Genomic DNA, 16,731 nt, shown 5'->3' with positions numbered 1-16,731 from the left:
TCAATAATCAAAGATTTTTTTTATATTTATTTTAAGAACGTTACTGTAAATTGGGCAGGATTAGGACAATAATGCTTGAAGATAGGATAAGGAGGGGAAGGGAGATGTACATTTTTATGTACATAATATAATGTATTATATAATGAAATAAGGGCCTTTGGATTATTTAAGTGTTTACTCATTCGAATTATGAAACCTTACATGCTCAATGCTTTGGAGGTAATAAAAAAGTAGTTTTGAGTCTAAAACAATCCCAAGATCTTTAATTTCGTGCTTTCTCATTATTACATTATTGTTTAGTTTGCAATCAAAATTAAGAATTTTTCTTTTCCTTGTGAATGTAATACAGACACATTTATTTATATTTAAAAACAGTTTATTTTCAATACAATAGTCAGTTAGACGATTAAGATCGTCTTGAATCATGAGGCAATCTTTTCGAGATTTAACTTTAGCGTATATTTTCATATCATAGGCATAAAGAAGAAATTTCGAATAACGAAAGCAAACATCAATGTCATTTATATATATAAATAAGAAATAAAAGGGGACCGAGTAGACTTCCCTGGGGAATACCAGAGGAGATTTCTACCCAGTCAGATTTATACCCACCAATTAATACCGATTGACATCGATTACTAATATATGATATAAGCCAGCGCAGAAGATCACCTATAGTCAAAAGTTTGCGTGTTAAGACTGAATGATCAACTTTGTCAAAGGCTTTACTGTAGTCAGTATATGTAGCATCAGTTTGAAAACCACTTTCCATTGTGTTTAAAATATCATTTGTAAATAAATTAAGGTTTGTAACGGTCGATCGTCCGGAGAAAAAGCCATATTGTTGAGGAGAGATATAGGATTTTACTGCATGGAATAATTTTTCATAAATATTTTTTTCAAATAATTTAGCGAATTTCGATAGTAATGAAATTCAATAATTTTAGTTTATTTACAAATAAACTAAAATTATCGGCCAATTATAGTTTTCCATACATAACTATATTTAATGTAATAAAAAGAAGAAAAAAAGCGCACCTTTAAAAAGCTACTCCGCATCATTTCACACGTAAAAAATAAATAAAATATTTTAATAATAAAGTGAAAAAGTGAATGTTTTTTGTTTATTTACATACGGAGTAATACGGCTATCAGTCCTCCCTTCTTTCTTCTTTCAAACAAGAGAAAATAATTACAATATTAAAGTGTACAAAAAAATAACATATTAGGTAGGGAGAATAAGGTTAATTACAATGATTATTTTCAATTAGGGTTCTAGCATTTTCTTTAAATTTGTTTAAAGTGGGGAAATATAATCTATCGATTTCAGTATAAAACGTTCTATAATTATTTAGAATTCTGGGAAAAGATGCATTCTTATTAATATTCGAGCTTGAAATACCAACATGAAACAATTGTTGCAGCCAAGTTGTACGTTGAGAGATACGAATTTTAATTTTCTTAAGCAGTTGAATCTATGTTGGTATTGCATATTTTGTAAACGAAAACGGTATCGTTGATGATTCTTCTGGATTGTGAGGTATTGGTTTTGTGATGTACTGCAGCTTCTTCGTAGTTATTGAAAAATAAATATTGACGATAGTTAAGGTGATACATTCTTTTTAAATTCCCTTATTCTTTAAATAACTATAAAAGTATTAAAACAAGATTGCAATAAATTTCTTTTCATGTTCTCAACCATGTCACCAGAAGTCAAAATCTGCTATTTATAAAATCTTCTAATGGCAACTTTGTTTTTATGCCCCAATGTCCAGAATATGTAGATTAGTCAATTCATCACACGACTTAGAATTCTTTGGGATAGATCTTCCGGCTCTTTGTAGATCTCTTCGCGACTAAACAGTGTGGGATGAAGTTGGATTGGCATGGTTTAACTCAAAATCTTATGTCTTTCGTTTTGATGAATATACCATTATTGCTTTGCCCTTGTTTGTCTTTGCTACATAGTTTTATGTTATTTTTGTTCAGTTTCTTGCATTTATGTTTCTTCATGTAACTGTTGTAATTGGCTTAGGCCGTATAAATAATAAATAAATAAAAAAAATTAAAGAAAATTATTTAAAGTAGGAAGGTGAGGTTTTCGTATTTATTGGGTTTATTTCTTTTTCGTGTATCTAAATTTTTATTCATATATACTTTTACAATGAAATAAATAAATATTTTTTTTTTTTACATTCAAAAAAGATTGTCGGGCTTAAAGCCGAATGGCAATTTTTGCCAACCAAACATTAAAATCAAAGTTTATTTATTTATAATTCAAGTAACAAAACATTAAAATCAAAGTGAAATAAAATACAAAGCTTAATATATATTTATTGCAACAGGAATAACATTTTTCAAAGGGAAGATAGAAGTCTAAGCATGATATTTACAGGTCATAAACCATGTAAATGCTTAGATTTCCATATTTTCCTCTCAAAAATGTTTTCCCCTTTCCGTTGCAACAAATTTAGATAGGAATAACTCCCTAGGGAGGAAATCCAGCCTGTCTGCAAACATTTTGACATATTATTATTTTTAAAAAGCTATACCAAAATATAAATAACTGTATTTATATATAAATTACCCTAGTCAATAATATTACTATATGGGAAAAGGGAATAAAAAGAAAAGCGTATAAGAAAAGGGTTTAGACAAAGGAAGAGAAAAGAGATGTTTCTTCAGAAGTGATTTTAACAGAGATTCTCTAGTAACATCTGTAATAGTAGATGTGAGATGATTTCACAGTCGAGCCGCATGGACGCTATGTGAGAGAAGAAAAAGAAGTTGTGGATGGGTATGAAGAGCGTGCTTTGAGAATTAGAACGAAGAGGTAAACCATGAACTAATAAGCCCTGAAATTTTTCACAGAGGTATATAGGTGCGTTCGGACTATAAAATATAGTAAACATAAGTAAGAGGGAGTGATAGTTTCTCTGCTGTCTAATTTTGAGCCATTTCCGCTGACAATGATAATCAGAAATGTGGTCATATTTTGATGTCGTTCAAGTTTCAAATTCGATAGAATTGCTCACATATTAAATTAGTCATGGAAACATCATCGTTATCTAGAATAGGTCGTAGTAAAGATTGAAATTTGTAAATTTATATGCACGAAACTTAGTTAGTTACACTACTAGTGTAATGAGACGCGATGCTATGCCAAGCTACCTCAAAAGATTACTTATTCCCACCTGAAGTTAGGTATAAGCGTGGTTTCTCAGAATTGAAAATCAACTGAATGAGGTCCTAGGAATAAGAATTAAATGCAGCCTTTTATATTTAATGTTTATTTTTCATTGTAATTATTATTTTTCTTTTTTTATGATTTGTAATTTACTTTTGGTTTTTGTAATTCAGATTGTAGGTTACCAATAGTTTTACTATTTGAAAAAATAATTTTCACGTTTTAATAAGTTTTTTATATATATTTTGTTTTGATTTTTTTACGTTATCTTAAACGTTTTTTTTTTTTTTTTGTAATTTCTTCATTTTTATTACAAATCAATCAATCATCGATTGTTCCATGTCCACTCCGTAGTTGGAACATAGGGGGTCCACGAAGATCCTCCAAGCATCTCTGTCGGCTGCCAGCTCCTGTCCATCCTCCCAAGTCAGGTTTGCGTCCCGTATTTCTGACACGAACTGCCGACGAACAGTCGGCAGTGGACGTACAGGACATCGAGAACCTGATTTTTGTTTTATTTTATTTTATTTATTTTTGCACCGCAACAGGCCAGGAGGCCCGATAACAGCGGTGAATAACATCATAGAACACCCAGGCCTGAGAAAAAATTAATTAAAATTTTTGTGTTCTCACCGGGAATCGAACCCAGAACCTTCCGCGCGTGAGTCAAGCGTCTTGACCACTACACCACGGAGGCCGCCTGGAGATGCCTCTCTAAGTAGGCAAGCGTGGTTAAGGCTCTCAGAAGGCATCCACAGCATATGGCTAATCCAACCGTATCGCCTCCGCTTGATCACAGTTATCACCAGAGTTTTCTGTGTCCAAGCTCGTATTACTTCATTCCTTACAAAGTCAAACCACCGCATACCCAAGATTTTCTGAGACACCTATTCTTAAAACTCAGAACTTAGCTGTTGTGGGCCCTAGTGAAGTACCACGATTAGCATCCGTAGAGGAGAATAGGTGTTATGCAGACGTTGCATAGGCGTCATTTGGTTTTCACTGAATAAACATTCAAGTTTGTAAGTGAAAATTCTTGACGGAAGTTCATTGTAATTTATTATATAAATAAAACACGAGTGATACTTTAATCCACACATTTGGAATATCCAGTGACCGGTTTCATCGCATTCGCGACATCTTCGAGACTGGTATCTTTATTAAAAAGTTAAATGTATTTATACAGAACAGAGGTAAGGATACATAATTCAAAGTTATGTGTAAGTAAATTAAATAAAGTTATTTTTATCTTAAGGATCATTACCAACAAATTTTCTATGGGTTAACTAATGAATTGATATAATGCTATTTTAATGAGTTTAAGAATTTTATTTTATTTTTGGTGTCTCATCCTTCGTGAGTGTCGTTTTGTAAATAATGATTTCTGAAACTGAATATTCCAAATTTGTGGATTAAAGTTTTTTATTTATATAATAAAAAGAATAAACATTCGATTTCCTGACAGCCATTATACTGTTGTGGCGCCTGCTACTCCTAACCGTACTCCCAGTTCTTTTTGAAAGCTGCCATTTTGCGTAACATATACTCCCAGGTATTTGAAACTCTCGACCCTTAAGATGACTTGGTTTGACAGTCAGGGAATTTCATATAATTCTCAGATCTCTTTGTCTAAAAATGGAATTAGTTTGTATTTGTTTAAGTTGTCTTTGTGTTGAGGATCTAGTGATTATATAATGTGTATGTGTTGTATTGTTAGGGTTATTTATTTTGTTTGAATGAAAATAGTTTTTAAATCTATAAGCGATTATTATTATAGATATACATACATTAATAAATATTTTTTTAAAATAAAGGTAGGTAGTAGGTACTTAGGTACAAAATCAAATATTTTTAAAAATTAGTAACAGTTTTAGGCAGAATTTGAAATAAACAGTAGATAATATTTAAATGTAGGTAAGTAAAATACAAAAAGTCAAAGTGATTTACACAGCATTCGAATAATGAAAGTTATTTTAGTTTATAATGCAAATTTCCAAAAACCACAATTGTCATCTGTTGATATATTTATTTATTAGGAAGTATTTTATGACATATTTATCTCATCTTTTTATTTTTTTCTCCCACGGGTAATGAGGAAGTTCAGTGTTTTAAACATATTTTTTAATAGACCATCAAACTAAACTATTTTTTTTTCATTTTTCACGTATCGTTTTTTCAGCGTTGCGGTTTATTTAAGTTTTTTATTTCTGAAATAACTCCACGTGACGTCAGAGGTTCTCTTCCGCTTATTCTCGATCAGTTCTGCCCATTGATACATTCACGGCAAGCAAACGGGAAATCTTTCATAAATCTCTTATCATTGATAGATTCAAATGAACGAGTGACGTCGTTCAAAGTAGTGCGTGTTTATCAAAATATTTTTTTTTCCGTACATTTTCAAGAAACTTTGCAGTACAATTTAATGCTCAAATTTTTACCCCGCGCAAGAAAACATTTTTTGTAACCAATTTCCCGTAGCGCTGAAGTTCCTCATTCTGAACATGTAATAGCACAAAAAGTAAACGATAAAAAACCAAACATATATATAATTCCTTAACTTATTATTAATGTTAACAAGAAGACGGAAGCGGTGACCGATACTCAAAGGGTCCCTTGTTTTAGGTATACAGTATATAGGGTCTATTGTCCTTTTCTTGGTACCGTAAAAACATTCGGTTCACATTTTGTTGTTCCATGGGAGATGATAGTAGATGCGCATCTGTATGCGTAATGTACGTACCAAGGGATCTATCCGCTTCTTGTCAATTTTGTTTGTTATTATTAGACACATGTTTCCCGCTTAAAATTTCTGATTATTATTTTTTTAAGATGTCAGATAAACTTTTGATATTTAAGTCATTTTACGTGATACAGAAAAAAAAGTATCATTTGCATTTTTAAATGAACGTAGATAGGTAGCACTATATTATACCGAAATTGTTCATACACTGCAAGCAAACCAGAAATCTTCCATAACTCTCTCATCATTGGTTGATTCATATGAACCAGTGACGTCGTTCAAAGTAGTTTGTTTTTATCAAAAGGTTTTAAATTTTTTTTTTCGTTCATTTTTAGGAAACTTTGGCGTACAATTTGATGCTCCAGTTTTTACCGCGCAAGAAAACATTTATTGTATCCAATTTTATAGAAGAGCTGAAGTTCCTCATTTATCCTCGAAGGCGCCTGCTACAGAAGGCGCATCAGCCACCGCGTCTGCGGCCGGACTGGTCGCCGCGTCCTCTGTGCTAGTGTCATATGCTCTAACTTCAGTGTCTAAGCTTTTCTTCCACGAGTTCATAAACACCGCATAAACATTATTGAAAGGCATCTCAAGAAAGAGATACAATGGGACGGAGATGAAATAACAAACTATTGTTGAAAGCAGCGGAAATTTCATCTGAAAAAAATAAACAAAAATACATTCAATTTTGATGTTAATTTATTACAACAAAGATGAAGAAAATTCGAAAAGGTAACATGGAAATCTAAAAATTAACAAACTCGTAACTTATTAAACTACAATGCAAGGTAAATTGTATTTTAATTAATATTATCCACGACAATTTAATACTACACAATACAATGACAAGAAGGATAAAATTTATAAATATATACATATATATGTATGTATGGGTATGTAAGGGTGTATATATATGTGTGTGCAAGTATATATGTGTGTATACATGTATGAATATTTATGTGGGTATGTATATATGTATGTGTATGAATACATATATTTATGTATATATGTGTGTATGTGCGTGTATGTATGAATGTGTGTATGTGTATGAATGTTTAAAAGGGTGCATACGTGTGTGTGTATGTATATGGCAATATATAAATAAACATATATGTAAGTCTGCCTTAGCACGGATCTTCCCCTACTAGGCATTACTTTATAATATATATTTAAAAAAAAAAATAATAATAAAAAAAAAAATAGAAAAATAATTTTAAAAATAATAAAACTTGTTGGCTGGTTGGTAAAAACTGACACTTTACACGCTGTGTAACATTCATCATTCTAGCTAAGTGTTAGTATTTATATTACATCAATTTAATATTTATTTTACATTTATTTATTTTTTACATATGCATAAGGGCGGGCATATTGCCTTAAGGCAATTTCTTCCTACCTCCCCGAACCGTTGAATTTGAGAAAATCAGTAGTATATTAATATATTGTCATCATCATCATCATCATCATCATCGTCATTTCCTTTCCGCACCGCATAGGGCACTGCATGGGTACACCAATCGCAGCGTATCTTGATCATTTTTGTTACATGAAGGTAAGATGATCAGTCTTACGCTTCAGGTACCAGTCCAGGGTCTATGAAATATGCTAATGTGAAAACACCCTTTAAAATAAATACTTCATATCAACCATGTCGGGAATCGAACCCGAGACCTCTTGCATGGTAGGCAAACGGGCTGACCATTAATAACAGATTTCCACAAAGTATACAAAGTTAGTAAAGAAAATATATTACATATTAAATAAATACATAAAAGGTTATACATAAAAAATGTTATTTTCATGTACTCGTAAAGATTTAACGTTTTTTTTTTTAAGAACAGTAAGTTATTGTTTATGAGGCGAGATTAGGATAAGGATGCTTGAAGAGAGGATAAGAAGGGGAAGGGAGATGTACATATTTATTATTATTATGTCTACCAAGTTACATAATGCATTTTTAGTGTAAATTTTAAATCTGGCAGAGTGATGTTTGTGCAGTCTATGTCTTTAAATTTTATATTGTACTTGAAAAAGTCCTACGAAAAAAAGCTTTTTTAACATACGATGTTTTACTTATTGGTACATGAAACAGGACACAACAAACAAACCGTCTACAAATCCTGTCTGGCACATATATTGTTATTAAACTAAATAGTTCTGCACAGTCAACTATTCCTGTTATAATTTTTGTAAAGCAGTAGTTGGTCCGCACACACTCTGCTGTATTGTAGAGAAGTGATTATATGGTAGGTGGAGGCAGTGAGAGTTGATACATAAGAAATACCGGTTTTGTATTTTAAGTACTCTATAATTTTGTTTGAAATATTTTCTATTCTTGATATGTATATGGCATACTGGGGATTCCATGTCTGAGATGCGTAGGCATATTATAATATTTCCATTATAAAACAAAATATTGATTAAGAAATAAAAATTGACTAAGTATCTACACCATAATATGAAGAGAGGAGGAGATAAAGGGGGATGGAGAAGGGAGAAAGAAAAAACTCGAATATTCAGGAAGTGACATTTCATACGTGATTTAAATGTAAATAAAGAAGGGGCATCTTTGACATTCAACCATATCTGTTTACTTATCAGCGTGAAAACTGAGTTTTGGAACGGGATTTTACGACTTTCAGCTTGCCCGTCACATACCGCACACCGCATCTGAGGACTTAAATTTCCTTGACGGTACACATATACTTGGCAAAATTGTTCGTTGCTAAACGACAAAAGCTGCCTGAGAAAGCTCTCTGTAATCTAGTTGTCTTGGCATTTTTGTACTTACATAAGGTAATTCAAAAGTTCATGATGTGTATTTAATTGATTCACGGGTATTTAATTGATTGTACGTGATCAATTCGCCGAAATTATTACAAAACTTTTTAAAAGCCTTAAAATATCTGTTTTTCTGACAGGACCCATAACCGGGCCAGGGATGGTAGCAAGAAGCTCCATTGCATGTCCATGTATTTATACAAAGAAGGAAAAGAAAAAAAACACAATATGTGTTCATCAGATTAATTAAGATATCCGCAACAGCACAAAGAGGAATCAAGAATATTAAAATCAAATAATTTAACATTAAATTTACTTGAACATGCCAAGCATTTGAGCATGCCAAGCATTTGAGCGATCACACTGAACAAAAACTAAAGTAATGAGTGATGCAAACCAATTATGTAACATCTTAGTAAATAGAGAAATAATTGAAAAGATTGATAGTTATATATACCTAGAACATGAAATAAAGCTCGGCAAAGATAATCAAGAGGTAGAAATAGAAAGAAGGCGAGGTTTAGCATGGGCCGCCTTTGGTAAGCTCTCATATATCCTCAAATCTCCGAAGTACTTACATTACTTAAAGAAGAAACTATTTGATGCTTATGTTCTCCCTGTACTGACATATGGCTGTGAAACTTTTGTGTTTACGAAAAAAATTTACACAAATTATCAGTGACATAGAGAGCCATGGAAAGGAGAATGCTGGGTATTTCGTTGAGAGACAGAAAAACCAATACATGGATTAGAGCGAGAACAAAGATCACCGATGTGGTTCATAGGGCTGCCAACCAGAAATGGAGCTGGGCTGGTCATATAGCCAGAATCACAGACTCTAGATGGACCAAAAAAGTCTTGGAATGGCGACCCAGAACGGGTAGAAGAAGTGTCGGCAGGCCTCAGACAAGGTGGTCTGATGACATAAGACGAGTTGCAGGAAGTGGTTGGATGCGGTTGGCTCAGGATAGGGAAATATGGAGACTAAAGGGGGAGGCCTATGTTCAACATTGGACAAGAGACGGCTGATGATGATGATGATGATGACTGAATAATAATTAACATGCTTAAGTTATCGCAGTCATAAGTCAACGCGTGTGTAATTTCTAAGTCAACGCTGGTGTCGGTTTGTTTTTTGTTTCTCTCGGAAATAAATACAGTTCACTAGCGAAAAGTCGGCGTTTACTATAAAAAATAAAACAATATATTGCATTAGCAAAATAGTAAGAAGAATCTAGGTAATACTAAAAAGTTTAAATTAAATTAAAATTACTATGGCGACTGCTTTTCTTGTCATTTGTCTTGCCGACCGCAGGCTTAATGCAATAAATAGCATGATAAATAAATAAATAAAAATAGCAGATTTGGAATATTTTCCATATTTACACTGGTGGAATTCAAATATGTGTTTGCGCAGCAGGATTATACGTCGCTAAACCTAAATATTTTGACATTTAATATAAGATGTTCACTGTTCACGGATGTTCCATTGTGATCGTGAATACGATAAACAAATATGGTTAGAAATTGTTATCACGTCGCTTACTAGCACGCCAATAGTTCTTTGTGATTGAACTACTGACACAAGCTGGGTATGGTGATAAACTGTAAACCAGTAAGTAATCAGGGATAACCCAAGGAGATTGAATGCGCTGTCGGATTGAGACGGAAAAAATCCGTTATTTGCCTTCCATACAAATTACAGTGAAAGGGAAAATGAAAGCAGTGGAGTTAAATTTTATTCAGACCGCGGTTAATGAAGTTGAGATTTGAAAAGTACCTCCCTGAAGACAATTTTTTCTTTCATATGAGGAAATTGCTAAAAATCACCTTATGTTTAAAAAACGGCTTTTGGTAGTTTGAATTTATATACAAAACACATAATCCGTTTATTACACTCATATTCTGGGTAACTATAGTATAAACCTGCTATATTACATATATACCTACTATATTACATATATATTTACTATATTACATATATACCAACTATATTACATATATACCAACTATATTACATATATACCCACTATATAAACCTATTATATTATACAGTACAATTTTTTCAACTCTTTTCGTCCAATTCAATGAAGAAGTAGATTAACACTCTTTCAGTTTTAAACCCGACACATTTCCATGATTTCGATAAAGTTGGAAATAGTTTTACTAATGTAGAGATGTTACTTTGTGCTAAGTCTTGTTTTAATAAATTATCAAATCCCTTTAAAAGCTGCGGTAAATTGAAAAAGTCAAAAATATCTATTTCTTTTGCAGAACGATGTGTCTAAACTTTGCGTCGCTACGATTCACAGTTTGAACTTGGTTTTTGTGACGGACATACAAATAAAAAAAAGGTTCTTTCTACAATGTTTGAATATGTCCAAAAGCTTGCAGACTGGCTGGATTTCCTCCCTAGGGTGTTATTCATATTTAAATTTATTTCAACAGAGAGGGAAAAACATTATTGAGAAGGGAATATGGACGTCTAGTGAATGTTACACAGTGTGTAAAGTGGCCACTTAAACCAGCCAATGACAGGTTTCAGCTCTTTTACTTCACAAAAGTCAACAGATGGAAGAGTTGAGGAAATTTGGATGTTTAAACATGGGCAGAATGGTGAATGTTACAGGGTGTAAAGTGGCCACTGAAACCAGCCAATGACAGGTCATAGGCCCTTTAAATGCCTAGACGTCCATATTTCCTTCTCTATAATGTTTTCCCCTCTCTGCTGAAATAAATTTAAACGATATTTTTATTTTATAGAAAAAAAATGGAGTTAGACTTACAAATGTCGATATTGTGATTACAACCGGTTTAGTTTCAAAGGTGTAAAGATATTCATGAACTAAAAACTGAACGAGATACGCGCTGTAACATAATTTCCCAGGAATATTCCATATCTTGCTTTGAAGAAAGCCATATACTCCAACTGAAAAATAAAACAAATCGATTAAAAAAACATACTTATTTAGAATTTGACATCAGCAAATAGTGCTTAGAATTTTATTCATGGGATTGTTATATAGTGGTGTTTATGCGAGTGGTTGATGGGATTAAGTAGTTAGTGGCTGGATAGACTGCCAATTAATGAAGGTTCACCTGTCTTACTCATCCTGTGATTGCCCAACTTCTAATATTTATTAATTCTCCTAGTTGCTGTGGCCATGGGTAGCAAACGCATTTTTTTTACCCCGCAAAATTAACACTGATGAACGATTCATTCAAATAATACCCAGGCAAATCGTCAATCACCACCCCAAGTGCTGTGCATAAGTAGATTTTCAAACTGACTGAGAATTAAAAACTTTACTAAGATTCCTTATAAATAATTTATTCTATAAATCACCATTAGAACAGCAAAAGTTATTTAAAAGGAATTTACGATACGAACACTGGAAGAAAGGTCTTGTGGTTGGTCAGATCACTTCGTGGAAAGTGTCCGAGTTCGGAGTTATGTTTTGAAGTAAGGCTTTTTAAAAAAAATATTTCTCAAAGGAACAACCCGCTAAGCCTTTATGTTAAGGCTTGTTAGCAAGTGGAATAGAGGGGATATGGAATGAGATAATGAAAAATACACCACAACGCCCAGACCAATTGAGAAAAAAATATTTCTTGGTAGGGAAAATCATTTCAACTTTGCCGTGAATTTAACTGAAAAAAACTCATGTTTAAATTAATTGTTTCGGATATTTGTAGCAACAACTTTATGATTCATTGTAACACATAATATGTTTTAGATAAAAACAAAATAACCTTGTTTTATGAACCACTTTATTTATTTACACAACCTACTAGTTTCGGCAACAAAACGTTGCCCTATTCAGAGTTCTTTATTTATTTACTTATCAAAAGTTTATGACACATTTTTTGAAACCTCCAACTCCATGAAACTAAAAGTCCTGTTGATTAAATTTAATTAATAAACATACATAATTCATCAAAGAAATAGTGAAGAGGGTAGTGGGTGTCTACTAGGATAGGGGAGGGGGTATTGTGTTTATGGTGGGGTAGGGGAAGGGATTTTTTTTAAATGAATAAGTTAGACTTTAAAGGGGAAAAAACAAAAAGGGCTTTGACTTAAGCTTAATTGATTATTTATTTATAATATCTAAACTTGGTTTGACGTTTTTTTTATTTCCACACTTTCCAAATGATTTAGTTCATTAGTTTTATCATTTAAAAGCAATATTTCGATTCTGTCTTCAAAATTAAAGGAGTGGTTATTTTTTTTAATGTGGTTAGTAAATTTAAAAAAAATTACATTGTTCGCGCCACTTGCCCGTTAGCAGATGTTCGCTCAAAGTTGATGGTTCGCGGGATGCGTTATCCTTTATTTACTTTGCCACTGAACCCTAAATACAATGAATGCAATTCCTACCTTGCACTGGGGTTCTGGTACCTTATTGTTTGTAACTTGTCTCGTGGCAGTCAGGATCAAATCAGAACGTGGGGTCATGAAGGAGGGGCAGTTGAGATGATTTCTTGATTATAACTATTTCACGATACATTGGATAAAATAACTGGTTCGCGATCGCGGTGAGAAGAAGAAAAGTTATCTAAGCATATGAATCCTGACAGTTCGATTATATCAACTATTATTATTTTATTAAATGCATTTGTGTCATTTTGAATATTAAACAAAGGTGTGGTACCTATTCACAGTAACAAACGCAACCTTCTAATTAGGGCCCAGTATGCAGCAAATAAATACAACAAAGTAAATGTGGCGTAACCGATTATCGTTGAAACATCTCGTGTCTTTTCTAAATTCTAATGAATGAACGCGATCCTAAACGGCTCCTTGACGGTTTAAAAAATTGATTTACAATTTGGTCTCTGTTATTCTCACCGTCACACTGGTTGGCCATCCCTAAAAGTAGAATACAGAAAGGGACAGAGATCATCGGTTTGCTGAGAGAAACGTATATTGCAGCGATGACAGTAGGCACATTAGGGTCATTTATAAACATGAAGAGGGTCGCAATCATATTAAGTACAAATCCTGCTAGCACTGCATTAATTGCGACAGCAAACCACTAAAAAAATACCAAAAAATTAGGCTTAATTGAAAAAATATAATATTAAACATATTAGACCATAAATAGAAAAAATGAAGAAATATAAAAACCATACAGACTCAATACATACAGATTTCGAGACAAAGCCTTCTCTTCGTCAGAACACATTTTTTTTTTTTTTTTTAGTACTTTTTGAAAACCTTTATCACTTTATCATCTATTAAAATAAAAAAATCTTCCATTGGCATGGCCTATAGGCCATATAACGTATACGTTACTATACTTGATCTAAAATATATTCATTTTACACAATTTTTACTTTGTTATTTAAAAAAATGTATATGAATGATTATGTTTTTTTTACGACATATTTTACATTATTTTTCAAATTTTACCATGTATTTTTAAAATATGTTTTTAGCTTTAAAAACTTTTTTTTACTATGTCTTTTACTATGTTTTATACTATGTATTTTGTTTTTACTAGGTATTTTACTTGGTTTTCTAATATGTTTTTTACTACATTTTTAACTTAGTATTGTACTATGTTTTTCACTATATTTTCACTATGTCTAATACCTTTATTTATTTATTTCATGAATTGAATAATGTTTTTTTTATTTATTTTTGTGACTGGCTTAGAACGAGGTAAATAACCCTAGTTAGACAGTCAAAGCAGTTTTTTATAAATGTATAATTGTATACACGAGTATGCAATATGATATAAAATAGTAAAAAAAAAAAAAAAATAACTCTATGGTGGTAAGTGAAATAGAGTCATAAAAAATAAAAATGGATAGTTAAATTCGTGTTTTTTTAGTACTTTTAATTTAATAAACTATTTAAGTGGAAAAAAAGAGAATAAAAAATAGATGCGAAGACCAAAAAATAATAAAATTCATAATTAAATTATGAAAAAGTACTAGGCAAATAAAAACCTTACTCGAAAAGTATTTCATTAACATTTATATTTGTGACTCAGTTTTTTAACAAATTATTATTAAAAGGTTACATTATCGTTTTCTGTTGGGTCTTTAGTATGAGTTATAACGTTTATGGGCTAAGACATTTGCGTGCCTCTGTCCTAGTGTTTATTAATACTTACTTCTTCTAAAATAAAGCTGGCATCGCCATAACTGTACTGTCAACGGCGAAAGGTACACAGAGGTCGATGATAACCATATTTTGTGTTGGCCAAATTGAAAAATGTAGATTTCATCGACATATGGCTACTAAAGACAATGGATCTTCTACACGGGACAGCATGCTTAACTCGCGTTTCGGTGACGTCAACTGGCCACCGATATCGTGAGATTCAACGCTATTAGAATTTTTCTTATGAGGCTACGTTAAATCACTGAGCTATGCAAATGAGACATGAACGATTGAAAGCCAACATAAACAATGCCATCAATGATATTGATCCCTAAATTAAGAACATAGTGCCTTAATGTAATGTTATCAGTAAAATATGTTGATTACCCAAAAATTTTTTTTTATTTTTTAATTTACACGCCCTACAGGCTTTTAAATTCATTAGAAATATATTCAAGTGCAGCAGTGAAAAATAAGTATGTTAATTTCGTTAAAATTAAAGATAACATAAGGAAAACTAAAAGACATAATAATAAGTAAAAACTAAAAAATATACTAACATAAGTATATGGATATATAGAAAGATATCTTCATATAAAAACATACACACATACATACACATGCACATGCATACATACACATATACATAGATCCATGTACGTATACGCACATAAATATATACATTATTATAGAGATACATGAAAAAAAAATAGTAAATTTAGAATAATATTAGGAAATTTTATTTTAATGTGAACTCCGTTTTATTTTAATTATTGGTGTCATACAAGTTAATAAAAACAAAATGAAACTAAATAAATAAAATATATGAGTGCTGGGATGCACTCGTTTTCATAATCTACCGCCATAATAAGAGATTTTTTAGGCACAGTAAACAGTCTGCCTACCTTGTTTTGTGAAATTTTTATGTTATTTTTATCCATAAAATGATGGAGGTATCCTGTAACTAGTGCAATTCCCAATGTAGTCACGTGTCCTTCAAATTTTATGTATAAATTTCGATGATTTGGACTTGTCATGTTTAAAATTCTCGCTTCGCTGTAATAGGAACATAATAAGTTAACCGTTTTATTTATACAATTTTTTAGGTAGATGCTATTATAATGCGAATAATATTTTACCATATGCCAAATTATATGTGTGCTAATTATATGCTTTTTAGATCTAGATAGAAAATTTCCATTTAAAATACATTCAACCTCCCTGGAACAGGCTGTGGCTCCGACCATCAGTTATTACTGTCTATTTTTCGTATGAAACTAAAAGCGCAAAAGTCACAAAAAAATACAAAAGAATGAAAATAACCGATTGAGAGAAATTCGAATAGAAACTCCAAGTAAATGAGAAGATTGGGCAAATATAAATAAAGATAATCTAACGGCGGAAGAAATATGTGGGTATTAGCAAAAAATAACATCAATAAATGCTTTTTAGAATCTCAAACAGTATTAGAAAAAAAACGTCAAAAACCCTGGATTTGGTAGAGAAATGAAGATTAACGAAATCTTCTACGGCTCGCAATGTCCATCTACGAACCATTAACAGAGATATTCAAAGATAATACAGAAAAAATAAAAACATGTATCTTAGAAACATATGCTCAGAAGAAGAGAGACATACGGAGAGAAATTAATCCAAAGACTCGTATGAATAAAGAAGATTCATAACTCGACAATTTAAACCAAAAACATGGGCTATCGAAGATGAAAATGAATGTTAACTAACGGAAATTAAAAACATTAAAGTTACAGAAGTCTGGAAAAAAAAACTTTGGAGTAAATGAATTGTAATGCTTTCTGTTTGCGCGGGGGGGAGGCAAAGACAAGTGTAAATTATTATTAAAAGAATTCGGCCGAAAATTATTTTAATATTTTTCATACATTTTTATCATTA

This window comes from Micrasema longulum, unplaced genomic scaffold, assembly GCF_059751315.1.
Source record: "Micrasema longulum isolate JH-2025_06_02 unplaced genomic scaffold, ASM5975131v1 h1tg000645l, whole genome shotgun sequence".
NCBI lineage: Eukaryota > Metazoa > Arthropoda > Insecta > Trichoptera > Brachycentridae > Micrasema > Micrasema longulum.
This window is presented reverse-complemented; position numbering follows the sequence as displayed.